The 23,245-nt window shown below is 52.3% G+C and overlaps 1 protein-coding gene across 2 annotated transcripts in view; it reads left to right on the top strand.

Annotated features, from left to right (window-relative positions):
- The window catches only part of LOC138503670 (solute carrier family 13 member 1-like), a 989,022-nt gene that overhangs the window by 145,965 nt on the left and 819,812 nt on the right, over positions 1-23,245 (top strand). The window lies entirely within an intron of this gene.

The raw sequence follows: 23,245 nt of genomic DNA, 5'->3' as shown, positions 1-23,245 counted from the left end.
GGAAGGGAAAGAAAGGGGTGGACAGGAGGGGAGAGGAACCTATGCAAAATCTACATTTCCAGGTACATGTAATAGAATGTAGAGAGAGAAAGCAATCAATCAAGAAACAAAAAAACATTTTTAAAAAAAAACTCAACTTCCAGGACCATGGTCCGACAGACCGTCAACTTGATAACAGATGATCTCGTGGCATAAGATATTTTCGGCAGAGGCATCTCCCACACTCTCCCGGGGCAACTCTCAGTCACAGAGGCTGTGGAGCCAATCTTGTCCTTTAGCTAGCCTCTTCCCATCTTCTCCATATTTTGTCCGCTTTCTGCTGGCAACCCCTCGCCGCGTACACTCTATGTTCCATTATAGCGCATATGTCCACATCCGTGACCCACTGTTCAAAGCTTGGCGTACGTTCCGATCCCCACAGTTGCGCAATGTTCCGCCTGAGAACTGCTACCGCAGTCGACCAGAGCAACTTCTCATAACGGGAAAGGTCAGTGTCACTGGAGATCCCCAGGAGAAGGAGTTCTGGGCATCTCTGTATCTCTTTACCTATAACGCTTGACATTTTATCACAGCATCTCTGCCAGAGCCGTTGTATCCTACTACATTCCCACAAAATATGGAAAAAGGTACCTTCTTCCCTTTTGCAGCGTAGGCATCGTGCATCCGAAGGATTTGCCCCAGCGGAAGAGAGCCACTCTTGGGTAATAGGTGCGGTGCAGGATCTTCAGTTGGACCAGTCTAAGTCTGGAGGAAATGGTCGTTTCTCGCGGGTACATCAGGGCCTCCACCCAGTCCTCCGGTTGAAGGGGACCCACATCCCGTTCCCACTTTGCCTTCAAGCTGGTTAGTTCCGGTGTCGCAAAGGATGTTATCACATTGTACATGGTAGAGGTGACTTTCCGGTCCACCCGGTCCAAAACTATGTTTCGAAGGGATTGTGTACTCAGACGTATTCCTTATCTTAGATATCTCTTTCCAGCTTTGCTGGCCTCGGAAAATTTTTCTCTAGAGGGTGCTGCGCGTCGACGTACGCCGAGTCGATGTCCCTCGACAGCCGCCGTATCGACGTCAACGTCATCCTGCCTATAAAGGCTGCGCGCAGCGTCCGTTGCTCAGTTCCGTTTTTCCGCGCTTACTCAGTGCCTCGGAATATCGTTGCTCAGTTTCGTAGAGAATTTATCCTATTTCCTCGAGATATTCGATCCATACTCGATGGCTTCCTCGTCGGAACCGACGACCCCTCGGTCTGGCTTCAAAAAATGCAGAGACTGTGGGAAAAAGATGTCGCTGACTGACCCTCACAGAGTTTGTCTGTGGTGTTTGGCAGCTGAACACCATTGTTCGGAGTGCGAGGACTGTATGTCCATGACAGCTAAGGCCCTGAAGGAGCGTAGGGGGAAGCTGGAAAAAGGTAAGACGTCAAAAGCTTTTTCTTCCTCGACGAAGTCGAGACATTCGTCTCCTCGTCACCATTCGCGCTCCAGGTCTCGGAGTTGGTCCCATCACTCCTCGATCGAAGCACTCGAAAAGGAGACGTCGAAGATCCCCTTCTCTGTCCTCCTCTTCCTCTGTTTCTCCTAAGAGAATCCCTTGCCCCACGAAACATAGTTCCCGGGCTGAATGGGAGGAATTCCGCAAAAATATGATGAGCGTCTTCGAGAAAGCGGCCTCGACCCCCTCGAAGACTGCCGAGAGCGATGCTCTGGTCGAAAGACCCAAAGGTCAAAAACGCAGCGAGTCGCAGTACCCGCCGAAGGAAGCTTCTCAAGCGCGTCACGAACCCTCGAGTAAAGCTATGACCTCGAAACCTTCTTCGAAGGTTCCGTCGACGCCGAGGTCGGTGTCTTCGGCGCCGTTGTCGAAGGGACCTTCGACACACGGGTCTGTCGACTCGACGCCATCTTCGACACCGGCGTTGACGCCAAGGAAAGTCACGGTTGCGGCGCACCCCGTGGCTATCCCCAGGTCCTCGATGACGATGGCGTCGAGATTGTCGACTTCCTCGAGCAGAATCCCAATTCTATCGAGGACCTCGAGACCTCCGCCTTTGTTTTCGACGCCACGCTCGAAGCCTTCGACGTCGGCGTCAACGACATCGACGTTTTCGAGGCCGATTACAACAAGTTTGACACCCTCTGCCTTGGAGATGGGTTTCACACCCTTTGTGAGTTCAGTCCAATTGAGAACTATGTCCTCAATTATGGAAGAGGGAGAACTATCCGACCAAGAAGAGACATTTGAGTTGCAGGGACCAGCAACCCCAGTTCAAGAGGAATTATCCTCAGAAGAACGCAGGTAAAAGGATCTCCATGATTCCTTACATGAGGCAAGTGGGTTAGACACTTCCCCTGAGGTGGAGTTCGCTAGGCCAGACCCGGGGGAGCATGCTGAAACCCCCTATAGAGCCTTAATGGCCAGGATCACAGAATTTATGGGGTGGTCAACACCTTCACAGGCTTTCCAACAAGATGACCTCACGGATATTCTTGACAAAGGTCCACAGGAGGATCCTGTAGTGCCCTTTCATAAAGCTCATTCGTCTCCTCGTCACCATTCGCGCTCCAGGTCTCGGAGTTGGTCCCATCACTCCTCGATCGAAGCACTCGAAAAGGAGACGTCGAAGATCCCCTTCTCTGTCCTCCTCTTCCTCTGTTTCTCCTAAGAGAATCCCTTGCCCCACGAAACATAGTTCCCGGGCTGAATGGGAGGAATTCCGCAAAAATATGATGAGCGTCTTCGAGAAAGCGGCCTCGACCCCCTCGAAGACTGCCGAGAGCGATGCTCTGGTCGAAAGACCCAAAGGTCAAAAACGCAGCGAGTCGCAGTACCCGCCGAAGGAAGCTTCTCAAGCGCGTCACGAACCCTCGAGTAAAGCTATGACCTCGAAACCTTCTTCGAAGGTTGCGTCGACGCCGTCGACGAAGGTTCCGTCGACGCCGAGGTCGGTGTCTTCGGCGCCGTTGTCGAAGGGACCTTCGACACACGGGTCTGTCGACTCGACGCCATCTTCGACACCGGCGTTGACGCCAAGGAAAGTCACGGTTGCGGCGCACCCCGTGGCTATCCCCAGGTCCTCGATGACGATGGCGTCGAGATTGTCGACTTCCTCGAGCAGAATCCCAATTCTATCGAGGACCTCGAGACCTCCGCCTTTGTTTTCGAACCCACGCTCTAAGCCTTCGGCGTCAACGACATCGACGTTTTCGAGGCCGATTACAACAAGTTTGACACCCTCTGCCTTGGAGATGGGTTTCACACCCTTTGTGAGTTCAGTCCAATTGAGAACTATGTCCTCAATTATGGAAGAGGGAGAACTATCCGACCAAGAAGAGACATTTGAGTTGCAGGGACCAGCAACCCCAGTTCAAGAGGAATTATCCTCAGAAGAACGCAGGTTAAAGGATCTCCATGATTCCTTACATGAGGCAAGTGGGTTAGACACTTCCCCTGAGGTGGAGTTCGCTAGGCCAGACCCGGGGGAGCATGCTGAAACCCCCTATAGAGCCTTAATGGCCAGGATCACAGAATTTATGGGGTGGTCAACACCTTCACAGGCTTTCCAACAAGATGACCTCACGGATATTCTTGACAAAGGTCCACAGGAGGATCCTGTAGTGCCCTTTCATAAAGCTCTTCAAAGGAAAATCATGACGAACTGGGAAACCCCAGATGTAGTCCCTGCAGTAAATAAAAAACTGTCTACTAAATACAGGGTATCTTCTGCAGACCCGGAGTTTTTGTCAAAACACCCATCCCCAGAAAGTCTGGTGGTACAGGCAGCATCTTCTACTGACATCAAGACTGCTTACCCTACCGTCCCACAGGACAGTGACGATAAGAAATATGATGCCATGGCAAAGAAAGTTTTTTCGGCATGTAGCATGGCGTTAGAATCTATTAATGCTACTTGCACCCTTGCTAGATTCAGCCATACACTTTTGGAGTGTGCTTCTACAGCGGCTGACTGCATCCCGGAGGGAGAAGAAAGGGAGGCGTTCCTAAATATCATACAGGACGGTAAAGACGCTATGTGCGAATCCCTCCAGACGGGCATTGATTCGGCTGACAGTATCAGCAGAGCAATGGCGGCAAGTACAACAACCAGGAGATTCGCTTGGTTGAGAAAGTCTGGTTTTGCCCCAGATGTGCAAGCTAGGCTCTTGAACATGCCATTCGATGGCTCTTCTTTGTTTGGGAAAAAGGCGGATGACAGTTTAGAAAAACTGCAAACATCAAAGGCAGCAGCAAAATCCCTAGGCGCTGCAATCCGTCAGACACCTTTTCGTCCCACAGGAACCTCTGCGAGAGGCAAGTCCTTTCGCTTCTACTGCGCATTCGGAAGAGGTAGAGGACGACCGGCTCAAAGGGGACAAAGAAGAACTACCTGAGGTGGACGGGGTAGATATTCAAAAGCCGCAGCAACAGCAGGTGCCTCTTTACCATCGGCATCTGCATCAGCCGCCCCAAAACCACTCTGAGGACTTCCCTCACAAGACACCTGTAGGAGGCAGGTTGACTCAACATCTGGCGGAATGGCAGGCTATCACGTCAGATGCTTGGGCATTGGAGACAGTTGCACAAGGTTACTGCCTGCCTCTCCTACGCATACCTCAGAGTCATCCACCGGGGATCAGCTCTCAAAAAGCTCCAGATCCGCTCCTCTTGCAGGAAATTTTAGACCTGCTAGAGAAAGGTGCCATAGAACCGGTACCTTTAGCGGAGAGGAACAAGGGCTGGTACTCCCCTTACTTTCTCATTCCAAAGAAAGACGGAGGACTGAGACCCATCTTGGACTTGCGAGAATTGAACAAATTCCTCAGGAAAGACAAATTCAAGATGGTAACTCTTTCTCAGATCCTTCAGGCCCTTCAGTTCCAGGACTGGTTGGTATCTCTGGACCTTCAGGACGCTTATTTCCATGTGCCTATCCATCTCAAACACAGGAAATACCTGAGGTTCACAATTGGCAACTCTCATTATCAATTTCGAGTGCTGCCATTTGGGCTGACCTCCGCCCCGAGGGTCTTCACCAAGTTAATGTTGGTAGTGGCTGCAAGTCTAAGGAGGGAAGGGATTCACGTCTACCCCTACCTGGACGATTGGTTGATCAGGGCTGTATCTTCAGAACAAGCTCAGATCCAGCTAAATCATGTTTGCCACTCCCTTCACAGACTGGGTTTCGCCCTCAATTTAAAGAAGTCACAAATTATACCATCGCAGAGACTCAGTTCATCGGAGCGATCCTGGACACTTCCTTGGGAAAAGCCTCGCCATCAGAGGTGAGGGCTCAAGATATTCTACAGATGGTTACCAAGTTCCAAAATGCCCAACGTCTCCCAGCCTTTGACTTTTTGAGGTTGCTAGGCCTCATGGCATCCTGCATTTTCCTAGTGCCAGAGGCTCGCCTGAGAATGAGATCCCTCCAGTGGGCACTGAGAACTCAGTGGTCACAATTCTCAGGAAGAATGACAGATCTTCTTCAGGTTCCCGACAGGGTAGCTCGAGACCTTCAGTGGTGGGCCTGTCAGGAGAACATTCTGAAAGGAGAACAGTTTTGGCAACCTTTGCCGGAGATAACAGTAGTCACGGATGCCTCACTCACGGGGTGTGGAGCCCACGCCAACGACTTGACCATCAGCGGTCGTTGGTCTCCATCTGAGTCCAGACTACATATCAACCTGTTAGAGCTGAGGGCCATCACACTTGCGCTGAAGGCGTTCCTGCCATCTGTACAAGGGAATAATGTCCTGATAATGACGGACAACACAGTGGCCATGCATTACCTCAACAAAAGAGGAGGCGTAGGATCACTACCTCTGTGCAGAGAGGCGATGCAGCTCTGGTTTTGGGCAATCCAAGAAGGAATCTCTCTATCAGCAGTTCACCTAGCCGGAGAGAAGAACTTGACAGCGGACGCTCTGAGCAGGCAGAGCACAGTCTCCCACGAGTGGGAACTAGCTCAGGAAGTCCTTCAAGAGATCTTCGCCCTTTGGGGAACCCCTCAGGTGGATCTGTTAGCCACCAGCGTCAACAGGAAGTGCGATCTGTTCTGTTCAAGGGAATTTCCCCCGAGAGGAGCTCTGGGAGACGCGTTCATAGTGGACTGGGAGTTTCCGCTTCTGTACGTGTTCCCACCGGTCCCTGTCATTCCTCAAATGATCAGGAGGTTGAGAAGATTCTGGAAAACCATGATCCTAATTGCCCCGGATTGGGTCAGGAGAACGTGGTACCCGGACCTTCTAGACTTGTCCATCTGCCCTCCAATTCGACTTCCACTCAGAGAGAATCTACTCTCACAGAAGGGAGGTCAGGTTCTCCATCCAGACATCAAAACCCTCAACCTTCACGCTTGGCTTCTGAAAGGCTGAGGTACAAGGATTGGGACCTCCCTGATGATGTTATGGAGGTGTTGCTTTCGGCAAGGAGGCCAGCAACAAAGTCTTTATACCGCTGCCATTGGAACAGATTTTGCAGCTGGTGTAGAGAAAAGAATATCGACCCCTTTTCATGTGGTACACCAATGGTTTTGTCCTTCCTACTCTATTTGGCGAATTCAGGCCTTGAAGTTGGCACCATTAAGGGCTATCTCGCAGCGCTATCCATCTTTAAGCGCACTGCGGAAGAACCATCCTATTTCAAGTTACCCTTGGTAATACAGTTTCTAAAGGGGTTAACTAACGTTTATCCCCCAAGACCATTCCAGGTTCCCCTATGGGATTTAAACTTAGTCCTAACTTTCCTGATGGGCACACCTTTCGAACCACTCCATTCTTGTTCGTTAAGATTTCTTACCTTTAAAACTGTTTTATTAATAGTACTTACATCTGCTAGAAGGGTGAGCGAGTTACAAGCTCTTTTTTGTAAACCCCCTCATACAATCTTTCACAAAGACAAAGTTGTCCTGCAAGTGAAGCCTAATTTCCTCCCAAAGGTGGTTTCTGAATTCCATATCACTCAGAAGATTACCCTTCCATCTTTCTATCCTCCTCCTCATCCGGGGAAAGAGGAAGAGAGGTTACACAGGCTGGACCCAAGAAGGGCTTTAAGTTTTTACATCAGTAGACTGGCTAGGATAAGACAGGCAGACCAGCTGTTTGTAGGCTACGCAGGTCACAAGCTGGGGTTACCGATAACTAAGCAGACCATTTCCAGATGGATCATTCTAGCCATTTTGGAATGTTATAAACTGGCAGGAAAAGAGCCCCCTCAAAATCTTAGGGCTCATTCGACCAGAGGTATCGCAGCTTCATCGGCCCTCAAAAGAAGAGTGCCGGTTAAAGACATATGTGCGGCTGCCACATGGTCGTCCGTACATACTTTTACACGGTTTTACAACTTGGTTTCCTCCTCCAGTCAAGAGACTAGGTTTGGAAGGGCAGTATTGCATTCTATTCATCAATAAGAGGAAGCATGAAGTCAGTACTCCCACCTCCAGTAACAGAACACTGCTATGGGAGCCTATCTAAAATAAGGAATACGTCGGAGGACACAATCCCTTCGAAGAACAAGTTACTTCTTACCTTGTAACGTTCTTTCGATGGGATGTTCCTCCGACGTATTCCTTATCGACCCTCCCATCCATCCCCGCAGTACTACTTCCCTTGTTGTTGCAGCTTACGCTCCTTCAGGGTGATTAGTCTAGTCCAGAAAGAATAATTGTGGGCTACAAAATGAAACTGAGCAACGGACGCTGCATGTGGCCTTTAAAGCAGGATGACGTCGATGTCGATACGGCGGCTGTTGAGGGACATCGACTCGGCGGACGTCGACGCGCAGCGCCCTCTAGAGAAAAATTTTCCGAGGCCAGCAAAGCTGGAAAGAGATATCTAAGATAAGGAATACGTCGGAGAAACATCCCATCGAAAGAACGTTACAAGGTAAGAAGTAACTTGTTCTTCTCTCCAATGGGGAGCTTTCCGGCATGTCTCGTGTTATGAGTCTGTGGGTTATCCAAGCGTGTTTCAGCTGCATATAGTGGTACCTCTTTGTGTCTGGGAGGGAGAACTTTTCATGCAATGTCTCGAATGGTACCAGGTTGTCCTCGTGAACCACATCTCCTATACTGGCGATTCCTCGCTGGGCCCACTCAGGCCATCTGGGCAGCTTTCTTATTTCGGGAAGGTTGTAGTTGTTCCATAGGGGTTGTGCCAGCGTTAGCTTCCCGCCCCACCCCAGGTATTGATGTGTATCTTTCCATATTCTCACTATATGCGTTGCGATATCCGTGTGTGATGTGCGGTTCAGGCCTCCATTCAGATGCTCTAGAGGCGTGGTCGTGGCATTACAGATAAGACCTTTGATATGTGGGAGGCTTCCGTCTCCGTGGAGCATATCATTTACTACCGCCCTCTGGCTGGCCCAGTACTATGACTGTATCCTGGGCAGTCCAATGCCTCTTTCCCAGATAGACCTTTGGAGCGTGGCGAGAGCAATTCGTGGGTATCCCCCCCCCCCACAGCAGCTTCCGAAGGGTGCACTCTATTTTGTGAAATTCTTGCTGGTGAATGTATAATGGTGCATTTTGCAGGATATATAAGAGTTTAGGAAGGGCAATCATTTTGAACAGGGCCGCTCTGCCCATCAGCGTTAATGGCAAGGAGATCCAATGGCGAGTATCTTCTGCAAATCTTGTTATGAGGGGGGAGATATTCAGGGTTGTGTATTCAGTCAACTGCTTCGTGATACGTATCCCCAGATACTTGAACTGTTCTCTTTCGATCTGGTAAGGGCCAGACGTCATGTTTGCCAACGAGGTGTCCCCTAGCGGGAAGAGGATGGATTTGGACCAGTTCACTCGCAATCCGCTGAATGCCTCGTATTGCTCTAACAGGTGCATGACTCTGGGACAGGCATTGCTTGGGTCTTTCAGATATATGAGAAGGTCGTCTGCATATAGAGATATTCTGTCTTCCCAGGTCTCGGACCAACGGAAGCCTTCCCAGGTTGGCGTGTTTCGCAAGAGGATTGCCAGTGGTTCGATGGCGATAGCAAAAATCATGGCCGACAACGGGCAGCCCTGTCTCGTGCCCCTCCCCAGATTGAAGAGGTCCGAACACCAGCCATTAACTCTGGTCCTGGCCACCATGGATTCGTACAACAGGCGCACCCACTTCATAAAGTTCTCACCGAAGCCCATGCGTTGCATTATGGTCCAGATGGCCTCCCATCTCACCGAGTCGAAGGCCTTCTCGAAGTCAATTGCTAGCAGGGCTAGCGGGCCCTGTATGTTGGCCCTTTCCAGGGCTGAATATAGCCTGTGGAGGTTCATACGTGTTGATCTCTGGGGCATGAAACCGCACTGGTCCGGATGTATCAGGGTAGGAATCACCTGTTGCAGGCGGTCGGCAAGTACTTTCGCCAGAATTTTAGTTTCGCTATTGATGAGTGAGATGGGCCTATATGAGCTGCATCTTTCCTGGGGCTTGTCCGGCTTGGGTATCACTATTATTGTTGCTTCTTGCAGATCTGGTGGGAGAATGCCCTCTTCTAGCGCATGTTGGTACATTTGGAGAAGTTGGGGGGCCACCACATTGGTCCCCACCTTTCGCCACAGCTCAACCGGGAAGCCGTTAGGTCCTGGGGATTTACCGGATCGGAGGCTCGACATGGCACTTAGGATCTCCTCTTCTGTGATCTCTCTCTCTCCAGCAGTTGCAGTTTCGTTTCCGTTACCGTGGGGATGTTAATTTGTTCCATGATCGTGACGTCCATCTGTGTCGTGGGCTTTCTGTACAGCTCAGCATAATAATCCGCAAAGCCTTGACTTATTTCCTGATCGGTCACTCCTGGATTCGGTCCTCCTGTCTTGAGCCTTCAGACATGGCTGCGTCCCTGTTCCATCCTTTCCAGCCAAGCCAGCATCTTGCCCGCCTTGTCACCTGTTTCATAAATTCTCGCCCGCATTGCAGTATGTGCTTGTTTCGCATTGTCCATTGCTATGTTTTGCAGCTTTTTCTGTGCCAGTAGCAACGACCGATTCGAGGCCTCAATTATGTGCCTCTCCTCTGCTCACTTGACCTGTTGTTTGGCCTCAAGAGTCTTGCTCCAGTGCTGTCTTTTTTTTGCGGTCGTCCACGATATCAGTTCGCCTCTTAACACCGTCTTGTAGGCCTCCCACAGTGTTCCTGGGTTCATTGCCGTCTGTGAGTTGAGCTCGAAGTATGTACTGGTCGTCTCCTGCAGCTTGTCCACAAGCGCAGGGTCACCCAGGTAATAGCTATTTAGGCGCCAGCTCGGCGGTGGAATCCACCTGGGTGTTATGAGTGTCAGTTCTAATGGGGAGTGGTCAGAGATGCCCCGGGGGAGAATGTCTATTTCTTGCGCCCTATGTAAATCAGTTGCTGGGATGAAGAAATAATCTAGCCTGGAGAGCGAGGCATGTGCCCCTGAGTGGAAAGAGTATGCTCTTGTGTCCTGGTGGAGTTCTCTCCACACGTCACATAGGCCTAGTGCGTTGGCAAACGTGGCAAGTCTGGTGGGAACATTGGGGTTTCTATTCCTCAAGTGTGATCTATCAAGGGTTACGTTCATGACTTCATTAAAGTCACCTCCCAGGATCATGAGGTTGGATGTGTCGTTTGCGATTAACGGGGCAATGTCGGTAAGCAGCGGCTCAAGCAGGGTAGGGGGTGTGTAGGTAGCTATCAGAGCGATGGAGTGATCCCATAGCTTGCCTGCCGCGTAGATATATCTGCCGCCTGTGTCCTGGGTCACCGACGTGAGGTGGAAGGGAAGGTTTTTGTGTACCAGGATCATGACCCCTCTTGAGCCTATCGCGAAACCTGAGTGAAGTGCCAGCTTGTAGTTTGTGCATCTGAATAGGGTACAGTCAGTGCCTGCAAGATGGGTCTCAGACAGGAACACTATGTCAGCCCCCCGCCTGTTGAGGAATTGCCGCACCAGCCAACGCTTGACTGCACTGCCCAGCCCATTAACGTTCCAAGTCATGAGCCTCAGTGTTCTGAGAGCGTCGCTACTACCACTATGTGATGCCATGGGTGCTCGTGATGGTCACTGCCTGTGTTGCCACTGACGGTGTTATGCGCCAGCTGCAGATACATCCGCAGGCGAACACTGTCTTATCTAGCCTTATCATCCTATGCGTTTGACGGGTCCTGTCTGTAACTAAACCTAACAAATCCCCAACCCCCCTCCCCATACTCCTCCCAACTAGAAGCATCGGTCGCCCGAACAAAAAACCACTGGTGTCAACTGGACACCTTAAATGCGTTTAACTTATCTTCAAGTACAGGTAGCCTCCCTCGGGTTGGATCCCAGGGGGCGAGGACCCTCTCTTGGGGGGGTGGCTAGGGTGGAACCGCCACGAATAATACCCGTGGAGGGGGCTCCCTTTGCATCTCGGTCTTGGGGCATACCGCGACCGCATCGGATAAATGTGTGTAGCCTACTGTTGCGAAGGTGCGTGTAGAAAGAGTAAAGCAGTAGCTCAACCTGGGTGACCCAATGGGACCTCGGGCATCCGGCCAGTGGTCAGCCTCCCCGCTCTTCCGGTGGGTGCTGCGCTGGTGGTTGGCAGACCTCCCGCTGTTGGTCTGGTGGAGGCCTTCGGTGCCTACCCCTGTTGTCGCGGGGGGTCGACCAGTCTGTCTATGTTTTGTTCAGCCCAGCGCCAAGCCTCCTTGGAGTCATTGAAATGGACTGTTGTCCCTTTATGGTAAATCTTGAGTTGCGCAGGGAAGAGCAGGCCATACTTCACCCCCATTGTTTGCAGTTGTTTTTTGAGGTGGTCGAAGGAGTGTCTCGCCTTTTGCACTTCCCTGGTGTAGTCGGGGGGGAAAAAGGCAATTTTGGAGACGTTGAACGTGACGGTGCCTTTTGCGCGCGCATGTTGCAGTAGGGCGTCGCGAGCCCTGTAATTTAAGAATTTTGCAATTATCATGCGTGGAGGTGCACCGGGTGGAGGTCTGCCTGTGGGCACTCTGTGTGCCCTCTCAATGGAGAAGAACTTGGAGAAGGCGTCTGGCTCGTACAGATCAGTCAGCCATTGTTCTAGAAAAAGTTCCATGAAGGAGCCTTCGGCCTTCTCAGGTATACCGAGTATACGCACGTTGTTACGCCTTGATCTGCCCACTCCATCTTCAATCCTGTCCTCCAGTACCTTTAGTTTGGATGTTACGTTCTGGAGCTGCTGTTGCATAATGTGCATTCTATCCTCTGTGTTGGATATGCGATGTTCCGCTTCCCCGGTGCGTGCTGTCAGCTTTTGAAGATCGTGTCGGAGGAGGGATACATCCATGCTTATCCCGTCCATTTTCTGCTCCATTGATGAGCGGGAATCGGCAATCGCAGCCATAATGTCCTTCAGTGAAATTCCCTGGTCCGTTTCCATCTCGTCCACGGATTGCGGGTGGGGGTCTGGATGGTATACTGATCCATCCTTTGTGTGGGAAGTTTCCTCGCCTTGTCTTTCCCCATGGTACCGATATCACTAGCTACGTATGTCTGTCTTGCATGCCATCGCCTCCTGGAGCGGAGCTCGGGGGGGGGGGGCACTCGCCCACACTGTCCCGCCGCTCCGGTACCTCTTCCCTGTCTGTGGCTCACAGGTCTGCCTCACACGCTGGGTCGCATGGGAAGGGTGCCCCTCGTTCTCGAGCAGGAGTGCTGCCGGCAGGGGTCGCGGCGTCCCACGCGGGTGGATACGCGCTCCGTTCTCACCTCCGCACTGGTTCGCTATAGTCTGCCTGTTGGGAGGGACACCGTCCTGCCGGGACCACTCTCTTCCTCCGATGTCGACTGCGGAACAGTAACAGGCTGGATTCCGCTGTCGCACATACTCACTTCAGGGCGTTCGTCCGTGCGCGCCGGTGGCCATTTTGGAAGCTGGATGTCGATCGCCTCGAAACTTCTCGTGGTCGTATTTCTTGGACTCGGCTGCGGTTTCCTCTGCTCTGCGCCTCGTTTGTGCCCAAGGGTATCCGACACCCTACGGGGTTGTTATCAGCTCTTATGTCGTCGAATTTCAGGCTATTTTATCAGGATATTTGCTGCGGTCGCGGGAGCCGAGGAGACCTACGTTCTTCTCATCCCGCGGCTAGCCACGCCCCCCCAAGTGCAATTCTTGGTTTGACTCTGACCTAGCTACACTTATACGTAAGTGTAGGGCGGCAGAGAGGAAATGGAGGGTTATTGTTCATCCTCTGACAAACTGGCCTGCCGCCTGCTCCAAAGACAATACCGACTTGCTGTCCGCACCAAGAAGAGAGTCCACATTCAAGCCTGCATCTCTGCGGCATCTAACAACTCGGCCGAACTCTTGAAAATCTGCAAGGAGCTGGCCAACCCTGCTGCAGTCTCCACCCCTCCTCTCGCTTCCCAGGCTCTTTTCAATTCCCTTGCCTCTCACTTTATTTCTAAATCCCAGGACATTGTGTCCTCCCTCTCCTCCACTCCCCTCTCCTTCTCGTCTTGCTGACCCTCCCTCAGCTACCCCCTCCCTCTTTCTCCTCCTTTCCTCTTTTCTCCCTTGATGACGTTGCTAGACAAGTCCGATCTATGAAAGCCTCATCAAAACAGGTCCATCTCTGTTCCTCTAAAACCATTAAGAACCACATTGATACCCTCGCTCTGGGCCCTTGCCAATTTCTGCAACCTTTCCTTTGCCTCTGGATCTTTCCCCTTCCCTCTGAAGCACTCTCTTGTGCATCCTCTTCTCGAGAAACCCACAGCTGATCCCTCTTGTCCGGCTAACTATCGCCCAATTTCCATTACTCCCTTCTTGGGTAAGCTCCTGGAAAAGCTGGCCATCTCCCAGCTTAACCTTCATTCCGACTCTGTTGGCTCTCTCCATGACCACCAACCTGGTTTCAGAGCTGCCAGAAGCACGGAATCTGCTCTCCTGAACATCCGTGAAGACCTCCTCTCCAACCTTGACTCTAACATTCCCTCTGTCCTCATCCTGCTTGATCGCTCATCTGCTTTCAACACGGTAAACCATACCACACTGCTCAATCGTATCTGTGACAACCTGGCTATCACCGATCAGGCTCTGGCCTGGCTGACCTCTTTCCTTTCTGATCGACCCTCCCAGGTCCAACTTGGGTCCTTCCTATCTTCCATCTCCCTCTCTACCTGTGGTGTTCCCCAGGTGTCTAACCTCTCGCCCTGGCTTTTCAACCAATACCTGGAAACTCTTGCCTACTGCATTTCCATTTTCTGCTCAAACCTCCAGTGCTATGCTGATGACACCCAACTCATGTTCAGGCTTCCTTCAGCTACCTCCTCTCCCTCCCTCATCTCTGATTGCCTAACCGCCATACAAAATTGCTGCGCCACCAACGATTTCTGTCTAAATGCCAATAAGACTGAGATCCTCCTCATTGGTACATCTTCTCCATACTTCCCCTCTCTCTCTCTGGCTGGCCTCCCTTGGCCCTCCTCCTACACCTACCTGCGAGGCTAAGACCCTTGGGGTCATCTTTGACTCCACATTTTCCTTCTCCGCACACATCTCTGACTTTTCTAAAAAGTCAAACTTCTTACTGCACCTCCTTAGAGGTACTCTGCCTTTCCCCTCATTCCCTCAGAAGCCCACTGTCTCCCAAGCTCTGGTTCTCTCTAGGTTGGACTACTGTAACAGCCTCTTTCTAAATCTACCTGCCTCCACTCTTTGCCGTTTACAACTAATACAGAACAGGACTGCGAGACTTGTCCTTGGCCTCAAGCCCTGGGATCGTATCTCTCCAGTTCTGAAATCCCTTCATTGGCTCCCAGTGGATGCAAGGATTACATTTAAAACCCTCTGCATTGTCCACAAGGCTTTCTGGGGCATGGGTCCAAAATACCTTCAACTATCCCTCCGTAAATACCTCCCCTCTCGAGCCCTTGGCTACTCTACTTCTAACTCCCAAAGGGTCATTCGTTTTTCAAAGAAACAAGCTGAGGCAGATCTCTGTCTTCTGCTGGGGACGCCCTTTGGAACAGCCTTGCGGCCACCCTGAAACCTGAGGAGAACCATCTCCGGTTCCAGAAGCACCTCAAGACCTTCCTCTTTGCTTCTGCCTTTGCCCCCCTTCTCCCCTGCTGATCTGTTTTCTCTCTCGCCACTGTGCTTCTGGCCACCCTCTGTCCTTCAGACGCAGGTACCTGCTCACCCTGCCACCTTCCTGCACTGCCTCTGGGCCACCCCTGCACTGGGGTCTGTATCTGTACCCATACAGCCCCCCCCCACTTTTCTTCTGCACTTGCACTTATCAGATATACCCTATCTGACGAAATCTTAGCACTTGCTACTTGCTGGCTGCACTTCTACTGTTCATCGTCTTTATTTATTTATTTTACTCATTATTTATTCTGGTATCTCCTCTGTTCTGCATTTTCACTTCTCCCCCCCTACATGCACTTTCCCCTTTTTCCCCTTTCCATGCACTTGCGCGTTAACAATGTCACTGGGCCTAGTAAGATCGTTGTTTTCGTTTCTCCCTTGTTCCCCTCCTATTGCCTGGTTGTGCACTGAAACACCTGTGTACGAGCGCAATATAAATAAAATATCATATCAAGGGGCTGTCTGGGGGTTGTCGTGGAGGTGAGGGTGGTGTGGGGTGTACTCTCAGTGGGCTGCCTGGGAGTTGTGGTGGAGGGGAGCAGGGTGTGGGGAGGGGGATTGTACTGTCCGCCGGCTGCCTGGGGGTTATGGTGGAGGTGAGGGAGGGTCGGGGTGTACTGTCATGGAGCTGTCTGGGATTGTGGTGGACATGAGGAGGGTGTTGGGAGGAGGGTGTACTGTCAGGGGGCTACCTGGAGTTTGGGGCAGAGGTAAAGGGGATGGTAGGTGGTGTCGGGACTTGAGGGGGCTGCCTGGGTAGTGTGGAAGGTGAGGGGGGTACGGGCAGGGGGGTGTACTTTCAATCGGCTGCCTGTGGGTGGGTGCAGTGTACTGTCAGGGGGCTGCCGGGGTTTTGTGGCAGAGGTGAGGTAGTGTGGGGTGTACTGTCAGCGGGCTGCCTGGGTGTTGTGGCAGAGGGGAAGGGGGTGTGGATGGGGGTGTACTGCCAAGGAGCTGCCTGCGGTTTGTAGCAGAGGAGAGGGATGTGGGGAGGGGTGTATTGTCAGAGGGCTGCCTGGGGGTTGTGGCTGAGTTGAGGAGGGTGTGGAAAGGAGGCTGGTCTGTCGGGGGGCTGCCTGGTTGTTGTGGCGGAGGGGAGAGGGTGTGTAGAGGGGGGTGTACTGTCATTGGGCTGCCTGGGAGTTGTGGCAGAGTTCAGGGAGGTGTACTAATAGGGGGCTGCCTAGGGTTTGTGGCAGAGGTGAGGGGGTATGCTGTCAGGGGGGTGCCTGGGAGTTGTGGCGGTGGTGAGGGGTGTGTCAGGTGGGGGTGTACTGTCAGTGGGCTGCCTGGGGTTTGTGGTAGAGGTGTGGGGTGTACTCTCAGGTGGCTGCCTCTGGGTTGTGGGGGAGATGAAGGGGTTCGGGGAGGGGTGTACTGTCAGGGGGCTGCCTGGTTGTTGTGGTGGGGGTGTGTACTGTCAGGGGGCTGCCTGGGGGTTGTTGCAGAGGTGATAAGGGTGTGAGGAGGGGGTGTACTGTGAGGGGGCTGCCTGGGGGTTTTGGCGGAGGTGAGGAGGTGTGGGGATGGGGGTGTACTGTCTGGGGGCTGTGGGAAGGGTGGGGGGGCTGGTGGGTGGTGTCGAGACTTGAGGGCAGGGTCGGATTGGCCCCTCGGCCTCTCGGCCCGTGGCTGGGCCGAAATCATTCCCCAGAAGTGGGGGCCGGTTTCTGCCCATGCCTGGGCCATTTCTGAAAAAAAGGTGAAAAATGAAAAAACATTTTTGGGAAAATAATAAAAACACCTGCAACGGCATCATTCATCAAAGCAAGGTAACACATGTTACCTTGCTTTGATGATTGATTTGCATGCATGATGTTTGCATCATAAATTATGATGCATGCATCATTCACATGCTGCTGCAGCATGCAAAGTTGAGGGGCCGGGGCCGCTGCCGGTCCGCCGGTTGTCACCCTGCCACCACTCTAGGGGGCATGGTGCCCTCTGGAGTGGCTGTGCTTTTGTATTAGTGATAAATATGTATTAATGATATTACTCATAAATGACCAATTTTAGGGAAGAATAAGCATCCATTTCGGACTATGGGCCTCATCACGACTTGGGCGGTAACCCTTAAAATCAGCGGTAACGCTCTTAGCGCCGATTTTAAGGGTCCGTCGGATCACGACTCCAAATACCGTCGGCGCCATTACAGCCGGCACAAGGACAGCCGGCTGTACAAGCGCCGGCCATAACAGCGCCAGGAACCATTAGCGCTAAAACATCAGCAATCCGAGTCCGGCGTAAGCGCTATTAGTGCCAGAAAAGCGGCGAATAATCCGCCGAAAATACCTCCAGCAAAAAGCTGGAGGTAACAGAACACAGGCTACAGCCATAACAGCGCCAGGAACCATTAGCGCTAAAACATCAGCAATCCCGAGTCTGGCGTAAGCGCTATTAGTGCCAGAAAAGCGGCGGATAATCCGCCGAAAATACCTCCAGCAAAAAGCTGGAGGTAACAGAACACAGGCTACAGCAATAAGGGCCCAGGTGGAACCAATGCAAATCATAGGCCTACAAAGGACCCACCCATGCACAACATACCCTCCCCAACACCATTACACCAGCAGGAGCAGGGAGGAGACAGCAATGAGGGCCCAGGTGGAACCAATGCAAATCAGATGCCTACAAAGGACCCACCCATGCACAACACACCCTCCCCAACACCATTACACCAGCATGAGCAGGGAGGAGACAGCAATGAGGGTCCAGGTGGAACCAATGCAAATCAGAGGCCTACAAAAGACCCACCCATGCACAACACACCCACCCCAACACCATGCTGCCATTTGGACCCGGGAGCCTTGATGTCGACTTCTACCTGCTGCGCCTGGAGCTACAGAGGCCAGTCAACCAGGCCAGGGCCCTTGGAGTGCAGGGGGCAGTGGAGATGAGGAGGAGGAGGAGGAGAGCAGCACCAGCAAGGTGACCAGCCATCCCCAGGGTCAGGCCAACACCCTGGGCCCTGACTGATGGTCAGTTGGTGACAGAATATCGGCTGGACAGGGCAACCATCACCCAGTTGCTGGACACAATCCAGGGAGACATATTCAGCCGCATAGCCACCAGCATGGCAGTACCTCCCCTAGTGAAGCTTGTGTCTGTGCTTCAATTTCTTTGGACTGGCAGCTACCAACATACCGTTGCCATGATGCATGGAATGGCCCAGTTCACATTCAGTGCCATGCTGGGACAGGTGCTTGATGCACTGTTGAATAATGTGAACGAACACATTGCATTGCCAGCCACACAGGCAGAGGTGCACCAGCTTAAGGGTCAATTCTATGCCATTGCCCAAGTCCCGAATGTAATAGCAGCCCTGGACTGCACACATGTGGCACGTGTACCACCCCAGGCACTTGAGGCTGCCTACAGAAACCGTAAACAGTACCATTCCCTCAACGTGCAGATGACATGTGGTCCTGACCTCACCTTCAGCCACTGCTGTGCCCGCTACCCAGGATCCACCCACGACTCCATGGTCCTACGCAACAGTACCCTGCCAGCGTACATGGAAAGGCACCGAGGCCAAAACACATGGCTACTGGGTGAGTACAAATGTATACCACAACGCATGTCAATCCACAACTGATGGTGCCTGTCACAGAATCTATCATTCCCAATAGGCAGCAGCATCACTGCAGCATACACATTCAAGCACCTTGCATGATGAACCTTGGACATGTCCAACACAGCAGAACACACCCATGCAGGATGTAAGACCTGTGGCGGCTTAGTGATATATGGAAGCCCCACCACAACAAAGCCTCCTGTGAGTAGCACCATGGCTCCCAACACTGACAAAGTACAGAAATCCCACCCTGGCCATCCGACAGTAATGAAATTCTAAACCATGAGCTGGCACATCCACGAATGCTCCACACATAAGTAGGCCGAATAATGACAATGCACATCCCACAAACACTGTCCCCAAAATGGCCATGGAAATGCATGGAGAACAGTACAGAATAGTGAAGAGCAGCAAATGCAACTGTAGCCAAATGGATTTGCAATGACACATGAGGCAGCCACTTCTGTCAAGCAGAAGTAGATGGAAGGGCGCCCTTATCCTGCGACAAGTGAATGAGTACTGTTGCATACAGAAACATAGGCGTACCAAGTGGAGAGTACCCCATTGATTCAATCGTGCCCGTAGGACAGCACACTCCACAATGTTATAGGCCAAATGACAAATATGGCAAAATCACACTGATAACAGGACTCTGTACACCCACTGGACTTACCTTGTCCCCATACCGGCTTTCTCTCCCCTGCAGGTGATTCTGGATATCCGGAGTACACGTGGCTCATGACCCCTGTGCGTCACCCACACACGGTGGCGGAGCGGGCATACAACCTTGGCCATGCCCGTACACGGATCTGCGTGGAGAGGGCATTTGGACTGCTGAAGGCACGCTTCCGGTACCTCGACCGCAGGGGAGGGGCAATGATGTTAGCACCAGAAAAAGTTGGAAAAATTGTACTGACATGTGCCATGCTGCACAAAATCTGTTGTCGCAGAAATGTGCCGCTGCCCCCTGATGCTCATGTGCAGCCACCTGAGGATGGTAGTGAGGGCGATGAAGTGCCAGAAGGTGTTGCACATGCACAAAGGGTTGGGCTGAGGGAGGGGAGGTTGGCCAGACAGGGATTGATTGATGGATTCTTTTAGAAATTGGTAATGGGTAAATTGTAAATATGTCACTTGAACATTAAATTTCATTTGTAACAATCACTACTGTCCATGCATTGTGATTTTTGTAACGTGATTGTGATTTTTGTAACGTGATTTATTTTCCGTCCAACAAACCCCCCTCCCCCAGTTAACACCCAGCACACAATCCCCCCTCCCCAGTGAACACCCTGCACACAATCCCCCCTCCCCCAGTGAACACCCAACAATCCCCCCTCCCCCCAGTGTACAACCCCCAACTGTGCAGTTGCCTCATCAGGCCAACAACAATGATGCCATGCACCACTAGGATGGGCGCGGGCGCTTCCCTCTCCCAGGCCCCTCCGGTGTGCGTGCCCTCAGGTGGCGCATGGACCGGCGCCTCGGAGATGGCTCTAGTGAACCCTCTGTGGGTGTGGTGGAAGTAGAGGGTACAGAAGCGCTGGCCATCATGTGCAGACGCATGAGGTTATTGGCCTTGCGTTGCTGTTCTGCAAGTGCTGACACTGCCTCTGTGAACTCGCGGACTCGTTGCCCAAAGCCTCTCAGGGCAGCGGTGCATTGTTGTACGACTTGCGGTGTACGCGCATTGTCCCGAGCCACGTATCTGCACCCATGCCTGATGGAATGACTGACAGCCTTTATGTGCCTGTGAGAGTGTAGTGCGGCGGCATGATGCCCACGTGGAGGTGTTGCTCCCACTTCAGGCTCCAATTCAGACCTCTCTCGGCATCGGGGCTGTGGATAGTGGCTTGGGGTGAGCTGCCGGTCGCCTCCCTGCGGCCATGTGGCTGCTGCTGCTGTCTGGCGGGCTGCGTTGGGGTGAGGTGGGTGTTCCCCTGGGTTGTCTCCCTTGGGCGCGGCATCTTTGTGGGGTGCTGGTGCTGGTGGAGGCACGGTGTTGTGGGCGCGTTGTCCGTGTGGCCTCATCCCCATCATCACCGGGCTGTTGGGATCGACGTGTGCCTGTGGGGTACATAGGGGGTGGTTTGAGTACAATGCTACATACATTTGTATGATGCAGGTCATGCCAACAAGTGTGATTGAAAACAGTATAATGACACACTCAACTTGCATTGTGTTCAGTCACCATGTGGTGCTTGTTGTGGATGTGCATGGAGGTACACTGCATGGGAACGCGTGGTTGGGGTGGACTGCGCTCAGGCTTTCGTGGTTGTGTTGATGCACAGTACCACTCTACGTAGCTATCCTATGGCTATGGGAGTCTATCCCCTGCCCCAGTCATTCATGCACTGCACGTACGGGGTCGTCTAGGCAGCACTACCGTTCTAGGGATGTGGGCCTCACTTACGGGTGTATGCAGTGCCTCAGACACGTCTTCACTCTCATTCAGATGCATGTATTTGGGGATGGGACTCACCTGCCGTTGGGTCGATGCCAGTCCCTGCCTCCGCTCCACCAATGCCCTTGATGGTTCCGACGTCGATCAGGCCCTTCAATTTCTCCTCCCATGGTGTGAGGTCGGGTGGGGGTGGTGGTGGCCCTCCTCCTGTGGCCCTGCTTGCACTCCTGTGCTGGGACAGGATGCCTCGCACTCGCACGCGCAGGTCATTCAGCCGCTTGCGGCAGTCCTCCCCATCCCGGGGCACGCGCCCCACGGCACTGACCCTTTGGGTGACGGATCGCCATATTTGGCCTCTACGATGGGCACTGGTTTTCCGCTGCTGCAGCTCATTATGGTATGTCAGTGCCTCCTCCACAAGTACATCAAGCTCCTGGTCACTGAACTTGGGTTTCCTGACCCTGTCCAGTGCAGACTTGCCCCTAGTGCGCTCTTGACTCATTTTCCAGCCTTGGATTGCGTGGATGGCTTCCAGTAGCTGTGCTATCCAACGGATTGTGATTTCCAAGATGGCCGCCGCTTTATTTCCCGTTCCGGCAGTGACGCGTTTCCCGCGCGCTATAAGCGCGACGTGGCGGTAGCGCGTGGTGCGCCGGATTTAAGGGTTCGCGCTAATCGCGCTAACGCCAGGGACCGGGGCGCGTGCACGATGACTTGTGATCTGGCAGATTATCCGCCGGGTGCCTTGGCGTTAGCGCTATTTAGGTCCGGCGGATAATCCGCCACATTTACCGCCCAAGTCGTGATGAGGCCCTATGTATTTTGACTTTCGCAAGTTGCAGTAATAGCATGTTTTTTTATGCCGTTGTCTCTGTTACGAACATCAATCACAAGACATTCCATCTCAGTTTCCTCGGTCACTTGACAAAATCCTTGTGCCTAAAAGCTTCTGTACAGTGCTTCTGTACAGTGTAGAAATATTTGACCATAGCACATAAAGTGACAATTGACTTCATTGTGCCACACTGAATGCTTTGTTGTAATGTGTCTATCTTTCCCATCTACCTGGCCTGCTGTTCAGGAGGTTTGTATGCATGTATGAGGTAACGAGTGCTCAAAGTATGGGATGTCCTGGAGTGCGCTACTTTCCCTATTTTGCCAACCTCTGAAGCCTGAAAGTAGATGCATGCAGGCTTGACATGGGAGCAACATTGCACCAGACCTGCATATGAACTTAACTGGTCTGCTGTTAAATCCCAGTTACCAGTTTAATGGTATCCACTACAGAATAATGGCTCATTTTACTATAGCTGATATGATATCTCAGTGGGTTGAGCGCTCGCTGCTGCGATGTGTGTGTGATCTGCAGGTCGAATCCCAGCAAGGCCATCTCAGCGTTTCATCCTTCTTAGGGTGATAAATGAGTACCAACACAGGTTGGGTGATATTATATGCATATTTGTTCTATAAAAAAGAGCTTAAGGGTAAGTGCTATACTATACCATATCATTTGGCGTTGGACGTCTGCTTGCATTCACAATAATTTGACAATATGGATCTATACACACAGATATTAATGATACATATGGTGATCCATTCTTGTATGAAATGTATATCACATTAGTGAAATCATAACCATATTTTTCGCAGTGTACTTAGGAACAATGCTATTTGATGCCACTTCCTGTTTTGTCAAGGCGTGAAAGGTTGTGTTTCATAGCTTCCCGGGATGTCACTTTGGGGTGGGGTCAAATGACATCACTTCAGGTGATGTCCTCGGAGGTCAAGGGTCGTGAGGCAAGGAGTGGGACACTTTTTTTTGGGTGTCCGGGCCTATTTCTTGTCCCAGTCCGACCCTGCTTGAGGGGGCTGCCTGGGGTAGTGGTGAAAGATAGGGCGGTGTCAGGAGGGGGGTGTACTGTCAATGGGCTGCCTGGGGTTTGTGGCGGAGGTGTGGGGGTTGTGGGGAGCAGGGTGTACTGTCAATGGGCTGCCTGGGAGTTGTGGCCGAGGTGTGGGGGTTGTGGGGAGCGGGGTGTACTGTCAATGGGCTGCCTGGGGTTTGTGTCAGAGGTGATGGGGGAGTGGGGAAGGGGTGTATTGTCACAGGGCTGCCTGGGAGTTGTGGCAGAGGTGAGGAGGGTGTACTGTCACAAGGCTACCTGGCAGTTGTGCCAGAGTTGAGGGGAGTGTGGAGGGGGTGTAC

This window comes from Ambystoma mexicanum, chromosome 11, assembly GCF_040938575.1.
Source record: "Ambystoma mexicanum isolate Mex_15411 chromosome 11, UKY_AmexF1_1, whole genome shotgun sequence".
Lineage (NCBI taxonomy): Eukaryota > Metazoa > Chordata > Amphibia > Caudata > Ambystomatidae > Ambystoma > Ambystoma mexicanum.
Note: the sequence above shows the minus strand (reverse complement) of the source record. Positions and strands in the feature narration are given on the sequence as shown.